Consider the following 10,000-nt stretch of genomic DNA (forward strand, 5'->3'; position numbering starts at 1 on the left):
GACAAGGGAAGACAGAAGAGACAGAGATCCGTTATGTAGTCTTCCGCAGTGTCTGACCAGTACATGATTTACCTCAGCAATCCAAATTACAAAATTCGCATTAATTTTCAGCTTGTTACAAAACGTACAAGCAAATATAGCTTTCATTTGGTAATAGTTTTGCCTTCTTTGGCTTGGCCTGTGTGCCTCTGATCTCTCTCCCACTCTCCTGACGTAGGAACTGCAATCTCATAATTGCCGTGTTACATAAGTGAATTAAAGTTACTTACTCTTAAACGGCACCTACTAGTAGCAACAACAACACAAAAAGAAAAGCTAAAACAAACAGAGCCTTATTTTTTATAAAGATGATAAAGAAAGAAAAGAAAGGGGAAGAAAAAAAAATGAATGAAAGAAAGAAAGAAACGAAGTCAGCAGTAAATAAAATCGGTATAAATTTTCTTTTTAATTCTCAAAAAAAAAAAAAAAAAAATTACGATAGCGAAGAGATAGAAGAAAAGGTCATTTGTATCTAACATTTCATTCAGCATCACTTCACCGTGCCCACTACAAGAAACCTCTGCCACCACCGAAGTGACTCAGCAGCAGTGCAGGGTCTCCTCTGGTGCGTGGCCTTCTGGCGACCTAACATCGATGGTTCCCTGCGGACTGCCGACGCTGGTACTGTTACGGACGAACCTGGGTGTGGCCGTGTATGGAGGAATCTAAAAAGAATGAGCGGCGTGGGAGTAATGCCACTGAAACGGTGCAGATGATGGGGCAGCAAAAAAAAAAAAAAAAAAAGAAAAGAAACCTCTGCCAATTTCCAAAAGGTCCCTAGCTTTTTGTGAACCGTCTAGTATAATGTTCCGCCGCTGATTTTCTGAAGCGTGTGCGTTTCCTCTTTCAAGAATACGTTCAGAATTTTACCGCTGATGACAAGGCCAGCAACGAACCACATCTCAGAATCAGCATTTTCATTGTTCCTGAGAATAAAGAAAGAAAAAGATAAAGGAGAAGAAAAAGAAGAATAGGAGAGGAGGAGAAGGGGGGAGGTGAAGAAAAAGAAGTAGGAAGGGGAGGAAGAAGAGGAGGAGGACGGGGAGGGGGAGGAGAAGAAAAAAAATAGGAAGGGGAGGAAGAAGACGAGGAGGAGGGGGAGGGGGAGGAGAAGAAAAAGAAGGAGGAAGGGGAGGAAGAAGAGGAGGAGGAGGAGGAAGGGAAGGAGAAGAAAAATAAGTAGGAAGGGGTGGAAGAAGAAGAGCAGGAGGAGGGGGAGGTGAAGAAAAAGAAGTAGGAAGGGGTGGAAGAAGAAGAGCAGGAGGAAGGGGGTTGAGGTGAAGAAAAGAAGTAGGAAGGGGTGGAAGAAGAAGAGCAGGAGGAGGGGGGTGAGGTGAAAAAGAAGTAGGAAGAGGTGGAAGAAGAAGAGCAGGAGGAGGGGGGTGAGGTGAAAAAGAAGTAGGAAGAGGTGGAAGAAGAAGAGCAGGAGGAGGGGGGTGAGGTTGAAGAAAAAGAAGTAGGAAGAGGTGGAAGAAGAAGAGCAGGAGGAGGAGGGTGAGGTGAAAAAGAAGTAGGAAGAGGTGGAAGAAGAAGAGCAGGAGGAGGGGGGTGAGGTGAAGAAAAAGAAGTAGGAAGAGGTGGAAGAAGAAGAGCAGGAGGAGGGGGGTGAGGTTGAAGAAAAAGAAGTAGGAAGAGGAGAAGAAGAAGAGCAGGAGGAAGGGGGGTGAGGTGAAGAAAAAGAAGTAGGAAGGGGAGAAGAAGAAGAGGAGGAGGAAGGGAAGGAGAAGAAAAAGAAGTAGGAAGGGGTGGAAGAAGAAGAGGAGGAGGGGGAGGAGAAGAAAAAGAAGTAGGAAGGGGTGGAAGAAGAAGAGGAGGAGGGGGAGGAGAAGAAAAAGAAGTAGGAAGGGGTGGAAGAAGAAGAGGAGGAGGAAGGGGGAGGTGAAGAAAAAGAAGTAGGAAGGGGAGGAAGAAGAACAAGAGGAGGAGGAAGGGAAGGAGAAGAAAAATAAGTAGGAAGGGGTGGAAGAAGAAGAGCAGGAGGAGGAGGAGGAGGAGAAGAAAAAGAAGTAGGAAGGGGTGGAAGAAGAAGAGGAGGAGGAAGGGGGAGGTGAAGACAAAAGAAGTAGGAAGGGGAGGAAGAAGAACAAGAGGAGCAGGGGGAGGAGAAGAAAAAGAAGTAGGAAGGGTGGGGAAAAAGAACAAGAGGAGGGGGAGGAGAAGAAAAAGAAGTAGGAAGGGGAAGAAGAAGAGGAGGAGGGGGAGGAGAAGAAAAAGAAGTAGGAAGGGGAAGAAGAAGAGGAGGAGAGGAGATGAAAAAGAAGTAGGAAGGGGTGGAGGAGGTGAAGAAGAAGAGGAGGAGGAGGGAAGAATGAGGAAGAAGAAGAAGATAAGAAACAGAAGTGGGAGTAGAAGAAGAAGAAGAAGACGAGGAAAACGATGAGAAAGAAAGACAAGAAGACCGAGTCGGGCAGATGAACAATAAAAAGTACTGAAGCAAAGACAGGCGGAAAAAAAAAAAGAAAGAAGGAAAGAAGAAGAAAAAACTGAAGGAAGGCACGAAGTAAGGAAAGACGTAAACGACGAATACCACTATTGTCCTAAAATCCCGAAGGAAATCGTTGTTTTGAAAACGAGCACAATAATTCTAGCGAGCGCGCGCGCGCGTACGCGTGTGTGTCTGTCTGTGTTTGTGTGTATGTGCCTGTGTACATGAGAGAGAGAGAGAAAGGAAGAACACTGAAATAATGTCAGTAGCTTTCAACCCAAATGACATGGGGGAAGAAGTGACGATAATAATCATGAAAACAATATTACTGAAAATAAATTGTTAAGGTACACAGTATCTCGACCATCCTTATTGATAAGTCTGTTGTGAAGAAATGTATCTGCGGAAGAAACACACACACACACACACACACACACACACACACACACACACACACATATATATATATATATATATATATATATATATATATATTATAAACATGAACACATACATTCATACATAGATGCATACATGCGCTTGTTCTTATCAATCAAATACGTCAAACGCCTGTGTGTGAAGGATTTGGAGCAAGCGGCGTGAGAGTGATGCCACTGAAACGGCGCTGACGAAGTTGAAATAAACATAAATCAATATAATTATAGATAACAGTTCAGTTCAGTTCAGTTACACAAGGATACGTCACTGCGTTCGGTAAATTCCATACACGCTACACCATATCTGCTAAGCAGATGCCTGACCAGCAGCGTAACCCAACGCGCTTAGTCAGGGCTTGAGATATCAATAACAACAATAAGAAACCATGAAATACTATACTAGCTATACATGAAAATGAGCTAGAATACTGGATCAGTTAGGGAGCAGGAGAAGGAGTGTTGGTTTTCCATTCAACGCTCCAACACACTCTTAACTTTGTCCGGAAAGGAAGCCAGCCAATATTATGGTCTGTAGGAAAGACAACACACAGGAGACTGGGGCTAGACGGTTCCCTTTTACTCATTCAAGTACCCAAGAGGGCTCTTCAAACTGTAATACACGTTCGATCAGTGGTTCCTGTTGTAAAACGCCTGTCGAAATCTTGCCTCCGCAATTTTTTTTTAAGTGCTGTAAAATATTTGGATGGCTGAGAACCACGCTGGCCAATCATTTCAATTCACACGGTGTGTGTGTGTGTGTGTGTGTGTGTGTGTGTGTGTGTGTGTGTGTGTGTGTGTGTGTGTGTGTGTGTGTGTGTGTGTGTGTGTGTGTGTGTGTGTGTGTGTGTGTGTGTGTGTGTGTGTGTGAGAGAGTTAACACTTTGACATTCTATTAACATCAATAACAAATTCCTAATGTCAAAAGGGATGTAGATGCTTTGGTGTGTGATTGTTTTTTGTTGTTGTTTTTTCGGTCGAAAGAATCAAGGAAAAGATGCGACACAAATAAAGAAATGAATGCATAAAAAGTGACCTGGAACACTCAACAAACTGGTATGTACGCAAAAGTGTTTGGTTTCTCCACACCTCTGAAACGTACACATCAAGATAAGAAACTTTACACATTCCAGCTGGCGCAGCGAATGCGCCACTAGATCAACATTTTATCAGATCATCATTTTCCAAATTTCCAACACACGCAGATACATTGATAAACTATGCGCATACGCATTTATTCATTCACACAACAACGCATTCCTACACATACCCACGTGCGCGCGTGCGCACTGATACAAGACACATGCACAAATTTACACAGGTCGCAGTCACAGTATTAGACTATTTCGAAATAACTAAATCCTCAGAGAGAGAGAGAGAGTTATAACGATATGGAAAAGCATGAAAACGCGCCAACTTGGACGTGGAACAGATGGATATGTACGATAATAAATTCACCACACATGCAAGCCACAACTAGAGAAAAATTCCGCTCTCGTCCCCCAAGTCATCAAGAGAAACATAATAATAATAATAATAATAATGGATACTTATATAGCACACTATCCAGAAATCTGCTCTAGGTGCTTTACAAAAACGATTTGTTAACATAAAACATTACATCTATGTTACATACACACATCAAAATGTGACTACACACACACACACACACACACACACACACACACACACACACACACACACACTGCATACATACATTTTAACAATACATGTGTATCTAACAGCTACCCTAACACATACGCACACATAGGCAGGCACAAACTTACATAAACGCACGCACACACAATACACATTCATATATATGCATGTAGTTATGTACACATACATATGTATACACACATAGTCAAGCACAGCTAACGCAAAGGAAGTGGACCTGCCACAATTGAACTTATTGCTGAGGGAAAAGGTGAGTTTTGAGACGAGATTTAAAAGATGCGAGGGAATCAGAATGACGGAGGTTATCAGGGAGCTTGTTCCACGTCTTTGGCGATTGAAAAGAAAACGATCTGTGTCCATAGGTCTTACTTCTGACGTGAGGTATCCTGAGAAGTCGAGTATCAGAGGAAGAACCGAGCTGGTGAGACGGAGTATAGATATGAAGTTCAGAAAGATACTTGGGGCCAGATCCGCTGACTGCAGAAAAGGTCAAAGTGGATAGCTTATAGTCTATTCGATCAAAAACAGGCAACCAGTAGAGAGACTGAAGGAGAGGAGAAACATGGTCAAATTTAGAAGCTCTGCAAATGAGTCTGGCAGCGTTATTCTGAATTCGTTGGAGTCTGTCTAACATATTTGGGAAGGCCGGCCAAAAGAGAGTTGCAGTAATCCAACACAAACATGCTAGTAACCCATGTGGGGATTGTAGTCCGCACTTCAGTAACACTCAAAGGAATTCGCTTTTAAGGGACTGTCAAAAAATTGATTCACTCCTGATTATGTCGAATATTCTGAGTACGTGTTTGAAATGTCAGTAGAGTGCTTCTTTGCATAAACATAGTCTCGTGTCTTTTATGGAGGACCATGAGCCATCTGCATGTAATTCCCATCATCTTTGGTGCAAAGGGAAAGTTGTGTAAAGTTGTGAAAAAAAAATCAAGATGTGTTGCGTGAAGTGGGCTGGTGTAATTTTTTTCCGTCTGTGTGTGTGTGTGTGTCTGGGGGAGCGCTCATAATCTATTGACTATGATTTTAAGTAGACAGCCAGACAAATGCACATGCAGGTAGACATGAACGTGTCAACTTGAAGACACACAAAGAGACAGACAGACCGTGGGACAGAAAGACAGACAGACAGTCTTGGCATAACGCCCAGAATTGCAGCAAAGACTGAGGCATCGCACAACCAGACGCGTTTAATTAACCATTCCTCTGCAGAGGGAAACCAACAGGAAACATTACCTTGGGGGTTAATTTTTTTTCTCTTCTTTTTTTCCTTTTTTTTTTTTTTTGTTAGCAATTTGCTCTACTGTTGACAATCAAACACACACAAACACCGACAAACACACACACACACACACACACACACACACACACACACACACACACACACACACACACACACACACACACACACACACACCGACAAATAAAAACAAAAAAGACCCAACAAACCACCCAAGACATAAAACCACAGCTCTGATCTTAGTGAAATCATCCCCCGCCCCCCCCCCCCTCCCTCCCTCCTGAAAAAACCCCATTCCCTGTCCTCCAAGTCTCGTTGGCTCTGGCAACACACAAAACTGTCGCCAGAGGATTGTGTCCAACATACTGACCTTTCCGCAACCACGTTGCTCAAGTATCACACTTCAACAACAACACTCCACGATAAAGACAGCTTCACAAAGCACTGCTTTCAAACTTATACCCCGCGACATTTCTCTCATTGCGAGGCGCTGGTGCCACTCTCGATCGATTAAAAGATAAAAAAAAAAGCGGTAAAAGAGAGACCCCAGAGTCTTGTTTGCGTCTGTGGAGTGAAGCAGTTTACAGGCGAGTGTAACTTTGGTACTGGTCTTGGAAGTCTTTTAGTGCTTTGACGTTCCCGATAGTTAAGGGTTTGGTTTGTTTGCAAAAGACAAAAAGAGTGTCGTGCGTGCGCTTTGTGTGTGTGTGTGTGTGTGTGTGTGTGTGTGTGTGTGTGTGTGTGTGTGTGTGTGTGTGCGTGCGTGCGTGCGTGCGTGCGCGTATGTATGCGTGTGCGCGCGCGCGCGAGCGTGTGTGTGTGTTTGTGTGTGTGTGTGTGTGTGCCGTATTCAGTCTCTGTGTCTCTCTGTATGTATACATGTTTGTCTGCTCTCTCTCTCTCTCTCTCTCTCTCTCTCTCTCTCCTACTATTGCTACTACTACTACTACTACTTGTATTACTAGTAGTGTTATCGTTATGATTACTATTACTATCATTCTTGTTGTTCTTCTTCTTCTCACTACTATTGCTACTACCATTGCTGCTGCTGCTGCTGCTGCTGCTGCTGCTAGTTAGCAGATACATTATGTTATTCTAATACATCATAACTTACACAATTTTAGACTTTAACTGCACCTAGATACAGTCATTTGCATTTAGCGTTATAACCGTGATGCAAAATGACCGAGACTCTCCTGCTACACCAATACAACATCAAGCTGCCAGTAGCGTCAGTTCGTTTCCACTGCCTCTGCCTCTCTCATCAATACCACTGTCTGCTCTTCTTCTTTTACCCTTTAACGCTGCTCTGTCCACTTACCAGTTTGAAAATTACACACACACACACACACACACACACACACACACACACACACACACACACACACACACACACACACACACACACACACACACACGCAAACACACACACGCGCGCGCACACACACACACACACACACACACACACACACACACACACGTGTTGCTCTCTTCCACTGCCCATTATCCTAAACTAAATCAGCGACGGTTGCTCCATATCAGTCCCCAGGGCCCCAAAACCTACACACCAGAACAGACTGTCACAGACCCACAAATCAGGAGAGGGATCGCTCTATTGCAATCATCAACCTTTAAATTAACCCTCAATTCAGGGGGAGTGGTGGCTGGCTGTGTGTTCCATTGTCACCTTCAGCATTTACATCACAAGTCAGGTTGGGGCTGCTCCACTCTTGGCATCTCACATCCTACATATCTGGAGGGACTGCCTCACACTTCTATCTGTCTGTCTGTCTGTCTGTCTGTCTGTCTCTCTCTCTCTCTCTCTCTCTCTCACCCGCCACACACACACATACGCACACACGCACACACACACACACACACACACACACACACACACACAAACCACATACCTACGCACAAGCTAAGAAAGGGATAGCTTCATGTCAACCCACCTTCTTTGCCCTGCCATCAACCCTCAGCCTTTAACACCCACCCTTGTATTTTCCAGCCATGTCCTCCAATGATATCAGTGAGATGATTATGTTCAGTTCCAATCTTAACCCAATCCACAACCCTAACCAAACCACTCACCGACACATACATACACACACACACGCGCGCGCGCGCTGGCATTCACAAACACTCATCTACCCGCCTCCATCCCCATCCCTCCTTCAAGAACCACGCCATTCCAATCAGGAAAACAGCCTATGCCCGTAAGGCAGCACAGAACACTTTTCTTGCAGAAGGACTCCACCATCAGCCTGAGGTTGGGAAAACCGAAATAACACCGACAGGTCATTTTTGTCTCCCTCTGAGAAGGATTAGCTTCATTCCAGTCCACATCCTTCACCCACCCCACCCACCTTCCTTCCCCCTTGACACCGTGGACGGGTTGCTCCAGTTCATTCATCGTTCTTCACAAACCTACCACCTTACTTCATCCACCCCATCCCTCCCGATTGTAGGAAACAGGGCTGCTCCATTGAAATCTCCAGCCTTCAGTCCCCGTACTCTCCTCCCTACACACACCCTTTCCCCACGACCTCCTCCTTACGATATCTGTCAGGGAGTGCATAAGTTCAGCCTTCAACCTTAACACCACCCCCACCCCTCCTCAGTTTTAACCCATCACTCAACGCTGTCCAAACCTCTCTCTCAGACACACACACACACACACACACACACACACACACACACACACACACACACACACACACACACACACACACACATCCACCAGTCCCCGAAATAACATCGACAGGTCGTGTTTGTCTCACTCTGAGAGGGATCAGCTCCATTTCAATCCACACGCTTCATCCATCCTACCTTTCTCCCCCCCCCCACCCCTACCCTCCACCCCCACCTGAATGCACCATGGATGGGCTGCTCCAATTCATTCATCATCCTTCACAAACCAGCCACCTTACTCCATCCACCAAACACGTCATGTTTGCAGGAAAGACGAATGCTCCACTGGAACTCTCAACCTTCAGTCCCCATACTCTCTTCCCCATAGCCCTTCTCCCGCATCCTCCTCTTAACGACATCAGGGATAGAATGCATCATTTCAGCCTTCAACTTTTAACCCTGTCCCCACCCCGCCACCCCCTTTGTACTTCCACAAACCATCCTCCAAAGATATCAGTGAGGTATTATTTGTTCCATTCCATTTAACCCTTCACTCTATCTTATCCAAACCTCTCTCTCTCTCTCTCTCTCACACACACACACACACACACACACACACACACACACACACACACAGAAAGAAGAGAGAGAGACCTCCTTCTCCTCTCCAAGGACCACTCCATTGCAATCAGAAAGACAGCCTATGCTCTTGAGGCAGCACAGAACACTTTTCTTGCAGGATGCTTCCTTTCATCAGCCTGAGGTTTGGGAAAACCGAAGTAACACCGACAGGTCCTTTTTGTCTCCCTCTGAGAGGGATCAGCTCCATTTCAATCCACATCCTTCATCATCCATCCCACCTTCCTTCCCCCCCCCCCCCCCCCACCCCCGCCCCCCAAGACACCATGGACGGGTTGCTCCAATTCATCCATCGTCCTTCACAATCCAACTACCTCACTTCATCCATCCCATCCCATTCCAGGAAAGGGGTTGTTCCATTGAAACTGTCTGCCTTCAGTGGTCACACCCCCTTTCCCCACGTCTGTCTCCTTACGATATTAGGGACAAAGTCCATCATTTCGACCTTCAACTTTTAACCCCAACCCCCCGTCCCCTCTTGCACTTCCCCGAACCGTCCTCCAAAGATATCAGTGAGAATAATTTCTTCCATGACAATCCTCAGTCTTAACTCATTCAGTACGGCCAGTCCTCTCTTCTCCTCTACACAGACCCCTCGGATGTCCAGTGGGTGTCTGAATGACCCAACCTTTAGCTTCCGTCGTCAGAAATTGTGGTATTCTTTGTCAACATTCACGTCTTCAGTATAAGAGCCTTCCGCTTGCAATATTTTGATGGAGGTAATTGGGGTGAAACGCTGTTAACGTCGTCTCTTTCGCCGTTCGTATGGAGAGAGTTAACTCTTCACTCTACCCTATCCAAACCACACACACACACACACACACACACACACACACACACACACACACACACACACACTCCTCCCTCTTTCCTCCAAGAACCACTCCATTCCAATCAGGAAAACAGCCC

At 45.3% G+C, this 10,000-nt stretch overlaps 1 protein-coding gene across 1 annotated transcript in view; it reads left to right on the plus strand.

The window, feature by feature from the left end:
- LOC143294321 (complexin-like) overlaps positions 1–10,000 on the plus strand; it is a 98,780-nt gene that overhangs the window by 32,682 nt on the left and 56,098 nt on the right. The gene's annotated exons all lie outside the window — the stretch shown is intronic.

Source organism: Babylonia areolata, chromosome 19 (assembly GCF_041734735.1).
Source record: "Babylonia areolata isolate BAREFJ2019XMU chromosome 19, ASM4173473v1, whole genome shotgun sequence".
Taxonomy (NCBI): Eukaryota; Metazoa; Mollusca; class Gastropoda; order Neogastropoda; family Buccinidae; genus Babylonia; species Babylonia areolata.